Source organism: Paralichthys olivaceus, chromosome 15 (assembly GCF_024713975.1).
Source record: "Paralichthys olivaceus isolate ysfri-2021 chromosome 15, ASM2471397v2, whole genome shotgun sequence".
Taxonomy (NCBI): domain Eukaryota; kingdom Metazoa; phylum Chordata; class Actinopteri; order Pleuronectiformes; family Paralichthyidae; genus Paralichthys; species Paralichthys olivaceus.
The window spans coordinates 22,460,037-22,475,272 of NC_091107.1; the positions used below are offsets into that span (position 1 = coordinate 22,460,037).

General features: G+C 40.2%; 1 long non-coding RNA gene across 2 annotated transcripts; it reads right to left on the reverse strand.

Annotated features, from left to right (window-relative positions):
- Positions 1–7,133: 7,133 nt before the first annotated feature.
- On the reverse strand, positions 7,134–12,848 carry LOC109628502 (uncharacterized). 2 transcript variants are annotated; one of them, XR_011238637.1, is made up of 4 exons: positions 12,752–12,848; positions 11,200–11,360; positions 10,731–10,959; positions 7,134–7,494 (listed from the first exon to the last, which is right to left on the reverse strand). It is a non-coding gene; the product is annotated as an uncharacterized lncRNA (long non-coding RNA). The 2 variants fall into 2 exon arrangements; XR_011238638.1 differs by lacking the exon at positions 7,134–7,494 and adding an exon at positions 7,511–10,211.
- Between the last annotated feature and the right edge of the window lie 2,388 nt (positions 12,849–15,236).

Genomic DNA, 15,236 nt, shown 5'->3' on the forward strand with positions numbered 1-15,236 from the left:
TCAAAATGTGAACAGTTGCAAATTTCACCAAGCGATGGAAAGAAATGTTGGTCAAAGGCCACTTGATGGCAGATCCTGATCAGCCATGATCCAGGAGTGGATAGCTACAGAAAAATATTTCTCTAAGTATTCCAAACATCTGTTTGGAGGCTGTTTAAAATAAAGGCCCTTTAATCAGTAATTTTACCACAACAGTGTTGCTACTGGTAGACTAATGAGAGGCATTTCATTCAAAGGACAAGAAAAATACAAGCATTGATTTTCAAACTATCCTCAGCCGAATAACAACATGTTTATGTTGATGGGAGGAAGCCCTCTAAAAGCCACAGGAATCAAATAGGCCCATCAGGATTAAAAGGGGAAACTTTAGATAGTGATGTTATTGTCACACTGATTTAGTGACAATACAAGAAAATAACTTTGGAAAGAAGTCCCAATTGGGTTGGTCCAAGAAGATCCTGTGACGTACAGTTGTTACCTCCCCCAGTTTACCTCCCCGACTCTCACAGAGTAAAAATGGCATTTTGATGTTTAATCTGAAATACTTGTTTCTTGTTACTTCACAGCTACTTGATGAAAGTTTTTACCAACTACCTTGCCATCCCTTGAGTTCTTACATATTTTAAAGTCTGTCTGTATGAAAGTGTGACTGAAATATATTACATTTCTGTCCGCTAGCCACTAGGACCATCGCTACAGAGGTAGACACATGTGGTACATGCAGGTCTGGCCTAAGCACACGTACAAATTCAGAATGTATAGCTGGTGCTACGAAGCTTATAGTCTTACAAGACCCTTAAAACAATCAATGTTGCTGCTCCCTGTACTCGAGCTTCAGAAGAAACAGTTGAGATGAGGCCACGTAAGTCGAATGTGACCGTTAGCTCCAGAAGTGAAGTGAAAGGTGTCAGGTTGTGACCCCAAGAATCAACAGCTTCGCACAGTGAGTCATTGATTTATTTTCTAACTCCACTCATTTGCCCTTCTGTGCAAAGATCCACTATGGCTTTGTATGACTCTATGCATATTGTAGTTTTCTCCACTGATTCCTTGCATTTCTTACTGTAGCTCAGCCTCACCTGCATCCCATGACAGTCACAGAACAGGACGAGGCACATACTGTATTTCATGCAGCAGCAATGAAAACTGTAAAATAAAGTAGCCTCTGTAGTTTTTATGAATCGTGCCTGTGGGCCTCCTGGTGAGTAAATTGCACTGTGTCAAATTATTTGTTTTTATGCCAGGACAAAGCAACCAGCTATCTATTCTTGCAGTTCTTCTGGAGGCATTGCTGGAGAAAGAACAACTGTTACAATATTTCAGCATTATGGTAACTGAAGTCTTGCTGGGGAAAATGGGATCAGAATGATTTCCAACAGACTTGTTTTGTGGGGAGCAGTGAGAAAGGGAGCAAAAGATGAATATGTCAGAGGCTCCAACTTCGGGGACCTGGGGGAAGAGGATGGCATATTTAATGCCAGCATTTTCATGCATTTTTATTCACCACCAGCATCTCTTGTATTGCATACAAAAGCGACCCCCTAGTCATATTAATCCACATGTAAATTTCAGTGTCAGTTCTCTTTCAAAGGAACTGCACAGGGATTTGCAAAGAATCGCAGAATGGGAGGGTAGGGAGCTGTAAAAATATACCTCTGTGTGTTTGTTGGAACTTAAAAAGGAAATGCCATGACGCTGAGCTGGATAGAAATGTTTAAGCTGTAAAGTTTAGGATGTAAAGCTTACCTGTGATGGAGGGTGGGAATGGAGAGCTGGGATAGCATTAGGAGAACTGCTGTGCTATTGCTGCTCAGCAGAGGAAGGCTTGTTGCCTGCTAATGAAGCCCTGAATTGTGTTTGATGAGTTGACAGCTGTTTCGCCTGTGTGCTTGAACGTTCTCCAGTCACAGTTAATCTTTCTCATGGTAAACTGACACCTCCACCCAAGAGAGACAAATGAATGGCCTGACTTTTTCTGATTTGCGTTGCTATTTGGTATGATAACCCCCACTGGCTATTTGATAGTCTAGCAAACAAGTCAGACCTCACGCAGTGGGGTCAAGTAAGGAGGAATTTCATTCCATCGTCGGTCTTGTTCAGCACGGAGAGTCAGCCTGAAGTCTAATTACTATCATGCAAATAATATGATTCCAAGTGCTGGTGGTACAATTGCAGAAAACTCAACAATTTTCAAAGCTGACCAGGAGATCTGTTGATACTAATGTGTTGGTTAAATGAATCACAGCAGCTCACAACAGGGAGGCTATGACTGAGGGGTAGACTGGTCGTCCTCAAACCAGAAGGTTGGCAGTTCGATCCCCAGTCTTCCCCTATCTGCATGCCGAGGTGTCCTTGGACAAGATGCTGAACCCCAAATTGCCCCTCATAGAACACAAAAGTGCTGCTAATAGATGCACTGTATGTGTGTGTGAATGGGTGAATGGCAAACTGTACTGTAGAACGCTATATAAATACAAACCATTTACCATTTAACAGACACTAAAGGGCAACAGAACTCATAGTTACCATAAATAGGTTGTTTTGAGGTCAGCCCCAGCTCAGTAACAATAATGTGCCTGAAAGACAATCTAAATGTTGCCTCTCCTATGTCCTCAGGCACTGGGTTGCCTGAGAGTCTGACTAATAGACATTCAAATGTGTCTTCAAACCAGAGCTTTGCTTGTAGAGCCCGAGGCCAGAAACCTACAGTTTACCCCTTTCAAAAGCATCTAACAGAGATGTAATATAGATTAAGGCCAACCCACATCCTGATTTAAAGTTAAAAAATCTAAATTTAAGGTGATTTTGGTTTCTGATTCTGTTTTACAGGCTCATTGTTCCATTCTAAATGGCAAATGGGACTGAATACAGACTGAAAAGACAATAAACTTGCTATTGTTGGTTGTTTTGTAATTGTCAGTACATTTGTTTCTTTGTTGTCAGTGGTGGCTGGTGAAAACATATTCTAGGTGAGGCTGAGCCAAATTCAGCAAGTTCATGATTCAGGTTAACATTAACAGCCGGATAGGAGTGCTCTGTGAAATGATCGTTTATTATTGAATGCCAATATTAAAAATATGAAGTCTGCTTGCACAAAAACATACAATAGCTTATTGGACAAACACAGTCAGTTTGCATTTTAAACTTAACATGTGAACAGTTCTGTTTTATTTTAACACTTAGCCTTGGTTGGAAATTCTGTTGACTGTTATGAAGTTCAACTATATACAAAGAGAAAGACAATTAGGGGGACTTTGTGTGTCTGTCTGTCTGTCTGTGTGTGTGTGTTTGTCTGTGTGTGTGTCTGTGTGTGTTTGTCTGTTTCTGTGTCTATCTATCTATCTGTGTGTGGGGGGGTGTCTCTGTATGTCTTTATGTGTGTGTGCCTGTCCATCTCTGTCTGTCTGTCTGTGTGTCTCTGCGTGAGCAAGTGATCTTATTTTATCTTCTGAGTGTCAAACCTCACAAAGATCCATTGATTAAAGTCAGGAATGTTGTGAAAGACTTTTCTCTATGGAGATCATAGCCAGAGCATTCAGGAGATCATGGTGTCATGGTGTTCCTCCGGAAGGTCTTGATCCTCTCTGATTCTACTGTTGTCATATGATCAGAAACTTGAGAAGACCGACACTCTCACTGAACATGCTCTGAAGGTTGTTCTCCATGAACTGGAACAGAGTCAGTGCACCACTGCAAGCCTTGAACTCACTGTTCTGATAGATCAGAGTTCAACACGGGGTAGGCCTCGATTTGTAGTTTCCAGTGCTGAAACCAGGAATTGTATGGTGTGATCGCGGAACAAGTCTCCTTGCAACAGAGGGGCCATGATCAGGTAGTTAGTGAAAGCGAAGTGCTCCTCGGCATGACCTGAAATGGTATCACATACCTAAGGAATGATAGAAAATAGAACATAAAAAAGGAGCAGTACAAATATTAATGCAAGGATTACTGCTTAATGCCATGGATGTGGCATAACCATGTTTAAACACTTCAGCCTTCCTCAGTAGCTGTATGGTGAATTAAACATGTCACAATTACTTATCATAGTTCATTTACCTGAAGAAAGGAGGATATGTTTCAAGGAACACTTCATCCTTCAGTTGATCGAAAATATTCAACATCAACACATCTGGAAATTCTGGTTTTTACTTGACAGGAAGGGGAGGAAACACTGTCGATTGTCAAATGTAGCTGTCAGACAAATGTAGTGGGGTAAACTGTACAATATTTATCTCTGGGATGTAGTGGAGGAGAAGTTTAAAGTTGCATAATGTGAAAATACTCAAGTTAAGTACAGGTATCTCAAATGTGTACTTAAGCAAAGTAAATGAGTGAATGTATTTATTTACATTCCACCACAGATCTTTACACGAGGACAGACAGTGAAACACATAATATCTTTACACATTAAAACAAATAAAATGAGTAAAAACACAAATTGAGTGTCTTGTGTAACTATGTAACTATGTTACAGCTATGATAAAGCTTATCTTCATAACCAGCTGCTGCTGTTGTTCTTGTCCTAGTCTCCTCTTTTCTTTGCAAGCTGTTGCTCCTGAGATCCTCTGCATTTCACAAGCAGAGAAAGAATGCAGCCCCTGATCCAAAACATAATCAGGATTAATCAGTTGACATGCTATTGACTACGGATTGAAAAACCTTTCTCATAAGTATTTTCTCAGTCAATTATAAATCATAATTGACCTGATCTTTTGCATGCTGCTGGTGAACCTCTGGATGATTCCTGGGATGTAGACAGAGTCGATGTTCCTCTTCTGCAGCTGGTTAAACAGCATGTCCAGTTGTGGCGTGATCGTTTGAAACAATGCCAGGAAAACCTCCTTATCTTCTAGCTTTCTCACAAAGCCCTCATCCCCTTTAGTGTGAGTATCAAAGTCTTTGTGCTCATACACAGTGTTTGCAGCTTGACTGTGGATGTTCCACCTTGTTGTTGAAGTTTCGGGAGGCCTGCATTCCACCACTTGATCAAGCACAGTGGCTCTCTTGAATGACAAATGCAACAAATCAACCAAGGTCTGAAAAAAAAGTTCTTATCATTGGGATGTGGGATGTTGCTCGCTGCGTGATGAGGTTCTCTGATGCGCTGAGCAGTGGATGTATTGTGCACCTCCATAGACATCTTTTACCTTACTCTGCTCTCCACCTGTGGCTCCCCTCATCACAGCAGCCCCATCATAGGCCGGGGCGCTGAGTCCACTCTCTCTTGTCCCTCGGGGAGGAAGCTGTTAACCTCTCAAACAGTGCAGTGTGATTGTGTCAGCGGTTGTATCCAGAGGAGGAATGAACTCAAAAATGCTCCTGGACTTTATTATGGATGTCGATGTACAGCAGCACAAGCACCCATCGGTATGTCCGGTGTTTCATCTGCTTGAAAAGCAAGGTGATCTCCGCAAAGTACTCCTCTCAAACAGATTTCCGAGAAGAGACCTGATAGAGTTTGGGGGCAGCTGGGCTCCTTGTTCTTGTGTATCCGCATCCATCATTGCAAAAAACGTCCAGACGTCCTTACTCCACCACCTGCCGACTCGACTCGCGATATATTAGTTGCCCTTCAGGCATCAGATTCGAGGACACTTATTGGATAGATTTATGTTGCAATTTGTACATTTGTGTCAGCAATAGGCTGCGCTGCTGCACTGACTAGGTGATGTGTCTATTGCCCCAGAGGAGATGCCACGAGAGACGGGGTCACTGAAAACAATTATTGCTCTTTTATATATTAAATGTATTTATATCTTAAACACACGCATGCTTAATATAAGTAATTATCTTTATTTTGAAAATGTTTACTTTAAAAAGAAAAATCTAAATATTCTTTTCACCACAGAGGGTTAGGGCCCTTTATTGGCCAGCCGCCACTGTTCCTTGTATTCATCTTTTCTTTCTTGTTGTTCGAAGTTAAGATGATTTGCATCTCATATTTCAGACCAATAAATAAGTTTAGGGGACAGATTTTACATGATGCTCAACAAATAATTGTGTATAATATATACAATTATATATATATATATATATATATATATATATATATATATATATATATATATGGCAACCTGGGCTTAGTACTTAAGTTAAATGCCAGTTTTTTGTTTTTTATCATTTACGATTTATATCCTTTTTGTGTTTTTATCATTGAAAGTGTTTTCAGGGCAGGTGCAACTCCCTTTTTATTCTGCATTATTATTCTGGGTCTGTAGCACCACATTATGTAATAAAACTTAAAAGTGTAATACATTTTCACTTCATTATGTAATAACACACACATTTTGTAATAATCTGACACATGTGTTCATTAGAATGGCTCACAGTAGTTGCCAGGCATATTCAATTAAGCTTACTACATTTTTCTAATGTAGATAGAACATCTTTGGCTATATCTAAGATGTAAGCCATAGCCTGTTTGAAGTGATAAAGGAAAATACTGTTGTTCAAAAATGTTCGACCATGTTGCTGTCAAGAAGTATTATATTGCAAGATGAAAGAATAACACATTTGAAATGATGTACTGTTCCATATTGGTCTTTTTTTGTGTAACCATTTTCTGTACAAAATGTTCAAAACCCTGATTGCATAATAGCTTAATGGAGTGTGTGTGTGTGTGTGTGTGTGTGTGTGTGTGTGTGTGTGTGAATTCAGTGAAACATAATAGTAATCTACTGAAAAATTTTTATGTTTTTTAAATACAATTTGAGTCACTATGATTCATGCTAGAATATATATTATATAACATAACTTAACATAACAGTCAGTAACTCCTAAGTCCTGTCAATCAGTATTCCCCCTTTAAAATTGGTTATTTTTTATTCTTAAGCTTCAAAATCAAAAATGTCCTTCACATAACTTCTATATTGCTTACGAGGCATTTATTTAAGTTGAGAGAATACTCCACCACCAAACTTTCTTGAAAAGACAGAACTAAAAACAGAAAGCATTATGGGTAAACAGACACCAGTAGATAGATAGAATGTATACATATGGGCCTGGACACAATCTCCTCTGTACCACATTATGTGATGACACACACAAAATAGAGACTCAGAGAGACTGTTCATACAGAGGTACTGTCATGGCCTGGCTCACAGGGCATGACAAATACGGAGATGGACACAGTGGATGATGGAAGTATTTATTATAAATTAAACAACCCAGGATTAACAATAAAGGTGGAGTGTGTATGTCAGTAGTGTCAGTAGTGTCAGTAATGTCGATGTGAGTGTGTGAGCATAGTGAGGTGTAAGGTGTTGGAGTGAAAGCACAAGAAAAGTCAAACAAAAGACAAAAGTGTAAACACTTGCCGGGATGAGTCCAAGTGAGAGTGAGAGAGAGAGAGAGAGAGAGAGAGAGAGAGAGAGAGAGAGAGAGAGAGAGAGAGAGAGAGCCCCGAGCGCAACGCCAGCTGGGCTTTTATCCTATGGGAGCGCTGGGCCTGGTGCTTTGAATGGGCTGGCTGTCACCACCGGGCTCATCTGTTACCTTCAAGGACACATAGGAAAACACAGTAACTGTCCACCACTCTCAACAGTCAGGCAAGGCCGTCACAGTACCAAAACCTTCAACATACCATATAACATATTAAACAACCTCTAGTTAGAGGTGCTTCATAGCAACACTATCAGGCTAAATTTACATTAGACTTACAGGTTTGCAGTGAAGACACACAACAAAGAAGGGTTCATGATTCTAAACCACATGAAGGGCTCTAAAGGGCTGAAATTTCAAGTCGAATATATGCAAATAATAGACTTTCTGGATCTAGACTGCTTAGAATGGGGGGGGCAATTAGAAATTTGGGGTGGGTTCCTTTGCACACATCAGACTTTCCAAGTTTTAAAGAACTTGTCACAGTAGAAAAGTCAACCAAGCTGTGCTATTACAATAATAATAATCATCATCATTATAATAATGATGATTATTATGATAATTATTAAATAATTATTTAATTTCTGTGTTAGCTAGCATCTCAGAGCACAACACACACAGGTTTTGGGTTGTCCTCTGAGCCAGCACTCGTAAATCCCAGCGACAAGTACTCACTTGAGTACTTTCTGCGAGTCCTCTTTTTTGTTTGGAATGATTCAGTTTGATTTTCTGATTCCCCTTCGTCATAAACAGCTTGCCTCTTCCCAGCACATAACAAAGTTTACCCTCACTTATGATTCCCTGCTAATGATGAGTGATGCGTTCAGGTGGTAATGTGACAATCAGCAAATACAATGACACCTGCTATACAGAATAGATAAAATAAGAATAACGTGGTATTTAAATCTGATGGCTTTGTTTCATTACCCGTGATGACTTTAAAAAATTCCCTTACAAATCTGAAACTGTTATATTTATGCATGTTCGATGACCTCTCATGGCTCACCTGCAGTGGCTTCACAGCCCACCACACTTTGGGAATGACTGGACTAGATATAACAAAATATAAAGGCTCAGCTCTGGTGGATTTCTAAAGCTTGAAGTTCAACACTGTATTTAAATTAAAGCTACATAGAAGGCTGGAGAGCAGTGAGTATTTTAGAGTCTAAAAAGGAAGAAAAGTAGAAAAATACTGGATAAAATGAAGTTCTAAAATTTACATCAGACTAGACCATCCAAATTATTCAGTCATGACCAGTCTTCACAAGTAGCAGATGTCAATTAATTTTTTTTTAAACTTGTGTGCTTAGTCTACAGTTATAGGAGTGCATTTTAGTTGCTTATTTGCATTAAAGAAAAAGGTCCACACTGTTTGTATTGTATGGAATGACAGGGGCCCACTGTTGACTAAGTCTTTAGAATCTAAAAATGGAGGTACATAGAAAAAAAAACACTAGGATGTTATTAGGAATAGAACTATATCAATTGTAAAAAAAATATATAATAAATAATAGTCTGATAAACAATAAAAAGGTCTACACCTTGAAAATTGTTCAATCCCCAAAATTGACATTTTACAAAGTACTTTAGTCCTAAATCTATATTTAAAGAAATGCATTGTTAACTGCATTACAGTAAAATGTCCACACTTGTATTGTATGGAGTGAAAGGGGTCCACTGTTGGCTGGTACACAATGACACAAGTTCCCTCTGAGATAGCATTGAGGGACATTCACACTTCAACATGGACGCATAAAAAAGAAATAAGCAAAATTAATCATTCTGAAGAGAAAATAACTAAATATGAATCTAAATACAATTCATCTGTAGTGTTATTTTGAAACTTTTGAAAAGTGGGCTTTAATAACAATCCATATATCTAAGCAAAGCAACCACAGAACTTAATATTTTGGATATTGCCAGAGAACAACTTAGCATGGTATGGAAAAATATAGGATGTAAGCCTACTGGAAGTCACAAGATTGTCTGAGATAGAAGGGACTAGTCAGCTGGAGGATGATTTAATGTCACAAAAGACATGAACACAAATTTCTAAACTTAATAAGGTTTTGGCTACACCAGAGTTTTTCATCAACATGCTTTCTTAGTTTTGTGGAAGTGATATTTTCTGGGGAAGTTATATTTTCCTCAGCTTTCAGCAAATCACTTTAAGCTATCACATCCACGAATGTTCTCCAGGGATCCATAATATGGACGGGCAAAAATGTATGGATTGCTCTTGGAAATCCCAACATCTTCTCTTGTTTTAATAAGAAGTTCCACCGACTCTTGTCATTGGTACTTTGTGGCCTCTTTTTCCCCGTACTTCCACTCTGTTAAGGTTCTCATACTGTTTTTTTTTTCAAATGTTGACAGGCTCTTCAGAATTTCATCCTGTATGTTGTGTTTGTTTCTCTGCATGCATGTTTTGACTTCCATCCTTGAAACTTCTCCTTCACGGCTCCGATTAAATAAAATCAGTTGTGTCAGGGTGACTTGTGAGAGCTCAGTCCATGATGGTTAATTCAAGCTTTTTTGTTGAACTGTTCAAGGTGTTTTTAATGGTTCTGGAGCTTTTTGATGTCTTCTGATTGAGGCAACATCTGGGGGCTGTTCCCTTTCTTCTGGTAGAAGATTTTCAGTGTGTTAACGCCAAGTGTGTGAAAATTAAATTAAAAGAACACTATTCACAGATACAATATACAAATGTAACTATCCTTTTTTGGTTAATCTAGAAAACTGTTAACCTCACAAACGAGGGTGCACAAATGCTGGAAATCCCATGTTGCCATAAAGCAGTCCGACTTATTTATCAGACTGACTTGTGGAACCTGTAAATACATAAGGGGTCTGTTACAAATACTACTATTATTATTATCATTAACAACAATACTTCAGTAATTAATTATTATATGAATTGTAACTGTTCATTAATAATCAATAACTTCTTTACACTGTTATTGTTTACATTTTTACTAGTCAGATCTGATTCCTGATGGTGCACAAGTGTTCCCGGTCTCTCTCGCCTCTCTCACTCCCCCTCCTCCCCCTCCCCACTTTCTCTCTCTCTCTTCTCTCCCCTCTTTCCACCCATCCACCCTCTCCTCCCCTTTTTCTTTGCTCACCCCAGCCGGTCGAGGCAGATGACCGCCCACATTGAGCCTGGTTCTAGAGGTTTCTCTCTGTTAATGAGGGAGTTTTTCCTCCACAGTCGCCAAAGTGCTGCTCATTGTTGGAACTGTTGGGTTTCTCTATATTAATAACATTTTAAGGTTTTGACCTTCTATATAAAGTGCCTTGAGATAATGTACATTATGGTTTGGCGCTTTACAAATATTCTTGGCACTTACATGTGACAGCCTGAAGGCATTCTTCAATGGTAGGAAGTTCTTCAAATGATCCACTCAGCATTCTTGTAATAATACCTTTTTGGCTCCTCAGTCTTTTTTCACACTGAAGAGTGAAGTTGCCTGTTCTCACATTTTGAGATAGCCCCATTGGATCATTGGAGTAGGGTGTTGTGGTTTGATAGGGATGTTGCCCATCAGTAAGGATGTAATGCGCCAAGCACCCCGCTATCTAAAATATAATGGATTCATTATAAATAATGTTGACCAAGACATCTCTTTGCAATTAAATATTAGCAGCCTACAGGCCAAACTGTACAGAATCAATAGTAATAATATTATAAGTTGGTCTGAATATTGACATTCAGAAATGTTTTAACATTGCATGATAAACATTATTATTTAGAAGAATTCATGAATGAAAATACCATTATTATGTATATTTAGGTCAATATTTTAAAGCTCAGCTTACTTGGATATCTGATTCCTTCTTGTACTTGCATTGTGGGCCTCCAACATCCTCATAACTGGACCAAGAAAACGATCCAGTCATTTTAGAAACCAATGCTGTTAATGAAAGATCCAGTTTACTGCTGGTTCCAAAGTTTGTGATATACAGTTTGTTGTTGATGTCTGTAAAAAAATAAAAAAATAAACAAAGTGAAAATACTCATTGATATACAAATCGAAACAACATGCACAAAATTGCTTAATGACATTATCAAAATTCATGCATCAAGAAGCATATTACAGGATTGTTCATCAAAAGTTTATTTTAGTAAACAAAATGTTTTCAGGCTTCAGGTCTCTGTGCAAAATTCCAAAACTACATTTATGGCATGAAATCAATCTTTTTAGATATGCAAGTTTTCATCATAGACAGAAATTATTATGGATATGAAAAAGTCCTTATCACATACAGATAAATTAGATACAAATAAATACAAATAAATTAGAATATCATGGAAAAATGTGTTTATTTTGATAATACAATTCAAAAAGTGAAACTCATATATTATATAGATTCATTACACAGAGTGAGCGGGAGGCTCCTCTAGTGGAGGGGGAAACTTAGGAGACTGAGGAGGCCTCTGAGGGGGGAGTCCAGAGGGGAGATTCCCCAGTAACTAATGTCTCTGATCAGGCAGCCAGCCAGAGTTAGACAAATTTGAATATTGTGAAAAAGTTCAGTATTGTAGACTAACACTGTCCCACTCTAATCAGCTAATTAACTCCAAACAACTGCAAAGGTTTCCTGAGCCTTGAAATGGTCTCTAAGGCTGGCTCAGTAGGCTACACAATCTTGGGGAAGACTGCTGACTTGACAGTTGTCCAGAAGACAGTCATTGACACCTTCCACAAGGAAGGTAAGCAACGAAAGGTCTTTGCTAAAGAGTGCTGTACCCAAGCATATTCATAGAAAGTTGAGTGGAAGGAAAAAGTGTGGTAGAAAAAGGTGCACAGGCAACAGGGACAACTGCAGCCTTGAGAGGATTGTGAAGTGGGCCTTCAAGAATTTGGGGGAGATTCCCAAGGAGTGGACTTAGGCTGGAGTCATTGCATCAAGAGCCACCATGCACAGACGTATCCAGGACATGGGCTGCAACTGTCGCATTCCTTGTGTCAAGCCACTCCTGAACCAGAGACAACATCAGAAGCGTCTTACCTGGGCTAAGGAGAAAAAGAACTGCACTGTTGCTCATTGGTCCAAAGCCCTCTTTTCAGATGAAAATAAATTTTGCATCTCATTTGGAAATCAAGCTCCCAGATTCTGGAGGAAGAATGGAGAGGCACAGAATCCAAGTCCAGTGTGAAGTTTCCACAATCAGTGATGATTTGGAGAGCCATGTCATCTGCTGGTGTTGGTCCACTGTGTTTTTGTCAGGGTTCAAAAACTCAAGCACTCAAAAACAGGAGTGGAAACACAGAACAGGGCAGGATACAAACTTACGGGGTAACGTGACGAGAGCTGATGGGACACATGAACAGACAGAACCAGAATTGAGCTGACGGACAGGACTGACCCGAAATGACGATGACGGACAGGACCAGACCAGAAATGACAATGACGAACCAACCACCACATGGGGGAAACACAAAGACTTATATACAGACTGGAACTAATGAGTAACTGGGGACAGGTGGCACAGGACAAACAGGTGAACCTGATGAGGGCAGGAAGTAAACGGGTGAAAACACACAGGGAGCAAGGACTACAGAATAAAACAGGAAGCACTGAACAAACTTATCAACGAGAACACAAATACAATAACCAAGACAGGGATGAACACAGGAGAGGCACAGGGTGAAACATAGCGAGGGACAAGGAGGGGAACACAGGAGAGGGACACAGAGAACAACACAGGAGAATCACAGGGTGGAGCACAGAGGAAGGCAGAAGGGAACATGAGAGGAACACTGAAAATACAAAACTGTGACAGTTTTATCAAGTCCAAAGTGAACGCAGCCGTCTATCAGGAAATTTTAGAGCACTTGATGCTTCCTTCCGCTAACAAGCTTTATGGAGATGCTGATTTCATTTTCCAGCAGGACTTGGCACCTGCCCACACTGCCCACACTGCCAAAAGTACCAATACCTGGTTTAATAACCATGGTATCACTGTGCTCGATTGGCCAGCAAACTTGCCTGACCTGAACCCCATAGACATAGGGCTATTGTCATGAGGAAGACGAGAGACACCAGACCTAACAATGCAGTGGCAGACAATTTTGAACGGCTGACTCGCCGGCATGCCATAAAAATTATCCCTTCAGTAGAGTGTAGCGTGGAGGAGGCCGCGCTGGCTGTGGGGGAGGTGGTCGGGTGTGACTCAGTCAAGTCGGCCTCTCGGACGAACGGAGCAATTGTGATGTTCCTGAGAACATGGCGAAGGTGAGCGAGGTGGTGGAGAAAGGAGTGGTGATCCACTGTTCTCCCACTTGTAAACCCAGACACGACGGTGATCATTTCAAACGCACCCCTCTTTATTAAGAACGAGACTCTGGTGAATGAACTGTCCCGCTATGGTCAAATTGTTTCTCTCATCAAAATGGTGCCCGGTGAAAGGTCGACTGCAGCAGCGGCTCCTGCTGCCACTGGCAGGGAGCCCCGGCAAGCTGCTCAGTCTGAGGCTGCTAATGGCGGGGCTCCGCCTGCAGAGCCTCCCGCTCCTCCAGTGGAGGGGGAAACTCAGGAGACTGAGGAGGCTCATGTAGCCTCTGAAGCTCCGGAGACTCCGCTCCCGGAGGAGGGAGTCCAGAGGGGAGATTCCCCAGTAACTAATGTCTTTGATCAGGCAGGTAGACAGGTTGACAGCCAGCCAGAATCAGATAAACATGAACAAACTGTAAACGAAAAGAACGACACTGAGGAAAAACTATTGAAATCAAGCATTGAAATGATGGCATGTGAAGAGCTAGGTGAAGATGAACTGTTCAAAATGTCACAGAAAAGAAAGAACTCAGCGTCTGGGCACAGCGATGCCAAAGCCGCGGGGCAAAGCTCAGCAAGGGGAGTGATATGTCCTCTCAGGAAGACGCACACAGTTTTTATTCCCCTGCAGAAATCAAAACAAAGGCCAGAGACTCCCCTCGGTGGAGGACCACTTCTCTGACCTGAAACTGTTTTTAAGTCAGCCAAACCCCTCACCAGGAAAACAGGCAATGACGAGGTTTTATCAGATCAAGAAATTTACAGATTAAGAAAACTCATCCTGCGATAAAAAGCCAAATGTTGACGATGATGAGTTTTAAAAAGTTGCTTTACTCTCTATTACTGACCTGTTTTTTTAACTGCTTTTCTTTTTTTATCCATGTGTGATTTTAAAATCAGCACCTTAAATGTGAATGGAGCCAGAGCTGATTTCTACTCATAGAGATTAAAAGAATAGATGTTATGTTTTTACAGGAAACCCACAGCACAAAGACATTGAGAGTGACTGGAGGAGGGCTTTTAATGAAGAAGTGATTTTAAGCCACAAGTCCAGTTGCAGTGGGGGGGGGGGGGGGGGATTCTCTTTGCCAGGAGTTTTTTTTAACATTTTCTGTTAATGTAAAATAAATAATTCCAGGTGTTTTATTAAAAGTTCAAACAGAATATGAGAATGTGAAGCTTGTTTTTAAATGTCTATGCGCCCACCAATGGTGTGGACAGGATGGCTTTTTTAAACACTTAAGATGACACTGTTAAATCCTGTAGTGGTGATGATTTTATGTTTTTAGGAGGTGATTTTAACTGCACTGAAAATCCCACCTTAGACAGCAATCATTTAGAGCCACCTCCCGCATCATGTCGTCGCCTGAAACAACTGACTGAAGCACATGAGCTGTCTGATGTGTGGAGGGTTTTTAACAGTAATCATAGACGATACACCTGGAATCACTCAAAAGAATGTTTTATCCCTTGCCAGACTGGATCGCCTCCATTGTTTCAAACACTATTTTAATATTTTTAAAAGGTGTTTCATTCAGCCTGTGGGTTTTTCAGATAATTTTCTAGTCTCCTGCTGT